The following is a 4,794-nucleotide window of genomic DNA, read 5'->3' on the forward strand; positions in this document are numbered from 1 at the left end:
CTCTCTCCCTCTCTCTCTCTCTTCTCTCTATCGTTCCGTTCCTGCTCCCAGCTGTTCCTATTCCCCTAATCAATCATTTAGTCTTCCCACACCTGTTCCCTATCTTTTCCCCTGATTAGAGTCCCTATTTCTCCCCTTGTTTTCCGTTTCTGTCCTGTCGGATCCTTGTATATTGTTCACCGTGCTGTGTCTTTGTATCGCCCTGTCGTGTCGTGTTTCCCTCAGATGCTGCGTGGTGAGCAGGTGTCTGAGTCTGCTACGGTCAAGTGCCTTCCCGAGGCAACCTGCAGTTCATGATCGAGTCTCCAGTCTGTTCTCGTCATTACGAGTGGAATTGTTCTTTATGCTTTATTTACCGCTCCGAATTGTCTAGGAGTATTGAATATTTACTTTACTGGATTAAAGACTCTGTTTTCGCCAAGTCGCTTTTGGGTCCTCATTCACCTGCATAACAGAAATAAATCATTCTCTTTACTATTATTCTGACATTTCACATTCTTAAAATAAAGTGGTGGTCCTAACTGACCTAAGACAGGGAATTTGTACTAGGATTAATGTCAGGAATTGTGAAAAACTGGGTTTAAATGTATTTGGCTAAAGGTGTATGTAAAATTCTGACTTCAACTGTTCATACAGTACATACACACACACACACACACACACACACACACACACACACACACACACACACACACACACACACACACACACACACACACACACACACACACACACACACACACACACACACACACACACACACTCAAAAAACATTTAATTAAATAATTAAATAGGACAACCCAGTAAAATTCAACATTTGTATAAATATAACTCTCTGTTGAACATCGTAACATGCCAGAACACCGAAAATTGACTGGCACAAGCTTGGGAATTAATACCTGTCCTGCAGAGCTGCACTGTTCCCTCGGCTATACAACCTGCAAACCCATCCGCCACCAAGCACCAGGGCGGACCAACCAGTCAAATAGTAAAGAAAAATACACATGGTCCTTGGGAGTATACCCTTGTATGTATTAAACATGCTCACACTATGTTAGTAGGGTGTCCTATTAAGGAGAGAGAGCTCAGTGGCTAGCCTTAGGTAGCGACTAGGCTAATTATTATGTGGCTGTACAGCCGCAGTTAGTTGGTAAAAGCTCATTGTGGCATGTACTGTAAATAAAATACAATTCAAACTATATTGTCCTCGTGAGAATATGTCACCCTATACATACCATCGTTGTTCATAACTTTAAGTTACTGGTTGAATAATTGTCTTTTTTTTCATCAGGGTGGAGGCACGTTTCTAATCAAGATATGAATTCCTTAGTGGGTCCTTGGCCGCGTCAGCACGGCTTGTGCAGGGTCACAGTATGAGCCCACAATGGCTAGTTAGTATTATGTCGCCTGTCCACCGTTGGATGTAGGTGCACAACAATGTATTGTTTGGCCTTGGTTGGGTCTAAGAAGGTCTTCTGCTCGCCGGAGGGAGTAGGGATCTTCAATACAGCTGGTAAAGAATGACCAACTTGGTGTCCAGACAGGGTAGGAGCCCCATTTACTTTAATAATATAATAATAATATATGCCATTTAGCAGACACTTTTATCCAAAGCGACTTACAGTCATGTGTGCATACATTCTACGTATGGGTGGTCCCGGGGATCGAACCCACTACCCTGGCGTTACAAGCGCCATGCTCTACCAACTGAGCTACAGAAGGACCACAAGTACAGGATATCAACTATATGTGCTAGGAAGGACCACAAGTACAGGATATCAACTATATGTGCTAGGATTCAACTATATGTGCTAGGATTCCTTATCAATACAATGTATGGAGTGGAAATAGCATTGCAGACTGTATGACACAGTTGACTTACCTAATGCAGGTATTTCACAAAAATCATTAGATATTTATGGGATACATTGCTAAGGCATGGTGATTGTTGTGTCAACTTTAAAATGGAGATAGCTTCAATGGTGCTGCCCATGCTGTCAAAGGAGCTGTAATGGCACAGGCAGAAAGTCCTCGATCTACACCCCCAGTCAACAGTTTGGACACATCTACTCAAGGGTTTTTCTTTATTTTTTACTATTTTCTACATTGTAGAATAATAGTGAAGACATCACAACTATGACAGAACACATACGGAATCATGCAGTAACCAAAAAAAGTGTAAAACAAATCAAAATCTATTTTAAATTTGAGATTATTCAAGACAAACAACCTTTGCCTTGATAGCAGCTTTGCACACTCTTGGCATTCTCTCAACCAGCTTTATCATGAATTATTTTCCAATAGTCTTGAAGGAGTTCCCACATATGCTGAGCACTTGTTGGCTGTGTTTCCTTCAATCTGCGGTCAAACACATCCCAAACTATCTCAATTGGGTCAAAGACGGGTGATTGTTATGAGCTGTCCTCCCCTCAGCAGCCTCCACTCATCTGCTGTTACTTGATGGACATATGGAGAGGGTACGGATCGTACAATGGTCATGTTCATTAGGCACCAAATGGAAGAAAATGTACTGAAACAGGGAGGGACCACCTGCGTCATATTCACTAGTCACAAAATGGAAGAAAACGGACAAAAATTCAGTGAAATGTTGAGGTATCATCTGAACTTGCACAATAAAAAATCTTCCTTTTCATTTTCTGTTGCACAACATTTTGAAACATTTTACTATGGTGTGCATCTAATGAATATGACCCTGGTGTGTCCTTACATGTGTTTGCCACCAGGAGGCAGTGGAAACAATATGTAAGCCACCAACTCAAGATCCCAAATCAACCTTCTACCCCCTAAAGCCCTCAAACTCAACTCTGGATCCCAAATCAACCCTCTACCCCCTAGAGCCCTCAAACTCAACTATGGATCCCAAATCAACCCTCTACCCCCTAGAGCCCTCAAACTCAACTCTGGATCCCAAATCAACCCTCTACCCCCTAGAGCCCTCAAACTCAACTCTGGATCCCAAATCAACCCTCTACCCCCTAGGGCCCTCAAACTAAATTCTGGACCACAAATCCAGTTCTACTGTTTTAATTCACTGTTCAGGGATTGATTTAGACCTGGAACACCAGGTGGGTGCAATTAATTATCAGGTGGAACAGAAACCAGCAGGCTCTGGACCTCATAGGGTAAGAGTTGAATACCCCTGCCCTAGGGACGAGATATGAGAGGATTGGATAGATGTTAGCAATATGATCACAAGAAATGTGGGATTCTTGAAGGGAGCCAGTTCCAATAGGTAGTGATTTGTGGGAATGGCAGGCAGCACCAGCAGAAAGAGTCAATTAGTATTTTTTTGCATATTTCAAATCAAATGTGATTTGTCACATGATGCGAATACAACAGGTGTAGACTTTACCGTGACATGCTTGCTAACGAGCCAACCCCAACCATGTAGTGTGGAGCTATATACAGGGAGTACCAGTACCAGATCAATGTGCAGGGGTACGAGGTATTTGAGATAGATGTGTACATTAAGGCAGGTTAAAGTGACTAGGCATCAGGATAGATAATAATAAGGTATTTGAGGTAGATGTGTACATGAAGGCAGGTTAAAGTGACTAGGCATCAGGATAGATAATAATAAGGTATTTGAGGTAGATGTGTACATGAAGGCAGGTTAAAGTGACTAGGCATCAGGATAGATAATAATAAGGTATTTGAGGTAGATGTGTACATGAAGGCAGGTTAAAGTGACTAGGCATCAGGATAGATAATAATAAGGTATTTGAGGTAGATGTGTACATGAAGGCAGGGTAATGTGACTAGGCATCAGGATAGATAATAATAAGGTATTTGAGGTAGATATGTACATGAAGGCAGGGTAAAGTGACTAGGCATCAGGATAGATAATAATAAGGTATTTGAGGTAGATATGTACATGAAGGCAGGGTAAAGTGACTAGGCATCAGGATAGATAATAATAAGGTATTTGAGGTAGATATGTACATGAAGGCAGGGTAAAGTGACTAGGCATCAGGATAGATAATAATAAGGTATTTGAGGTAGATGTGTACATGAAGGCAGGTTAAAGTGACTAGGCATCAGGATAGATAATAATAAGGTATTTGAGGTAGATGTGTACATGAAGGCAGGTTAAAGTGACTAGGCATCAGGATAGATAATAATAAGGTATTTGAGGTAGATGTGTACATGAAGGCAGGTTAAAGTGACTAGGCATCAGGATAGATAATAATAAGGTATTTGAGGTAGATGTGTACATGAAGGCAGGTTAAAGTGACTAGGCATCAGGATAGATAATAATAAGGTATTTGAGGTAGATGTGTACATGAAGGCAGGTTAAAGTGACTAGGCATCAGGATAGATAATAATAAGGTATTTGAGGTAGATGTGTACATGAAGGCAGGTTAAAGTGACTAGGCATCAGGATAGATAATAATAAGGTATTTGAGGTAGATGTGTACATGAAGGCAGGTTAAAGTGACTAGGCATCAGGATAGATAATAATAATTGTGAAATAAAGAACAGAGTAGCAGCAGCATATGATGAGTGTAAAAGTGTATGTACGTGTGTCATTGTGTGTGAATGAATGTGTATATAGTGTGTATATAATGTATAGTCTTGTGAGTAGAGTCAGTGCAAGATAGGGTCCGTGCAGATAATCCAGGGAACCATTTAATTAACTATATTATTTAGCAATCTTGTGGTTATTTAGCAGTCTTATGGGTTGGGGGTAGAAGCTGTCTCGGAGCCTGTTGATCCGAGAGGCGGTGCTCCGGTACCGTTTGCTGGATGGTAGAAGAGTGAACAGTCTATGAC

The sequence above is a fragment of the Oncorhynchus gorbuscha genome, unplaced genomic scaffold (genome assembly GCF_021184085.1).
Source record: "Oncorhynchus gorbuscha isolate QuinsamMale2020 ecotype Even-year unplaced genomic scaffold, OgorEven_v1.0 Un_scaffold_744, whole genome shotgun sequence".
Taxonomy (NCBI): domain Eukaryota; kingdom Metazoa; phylum Chordata; class Actinopteri; order Salmoniformes; family Salmonidae; genus Oncorhynchus; species Oncorhynchus gorbuscha.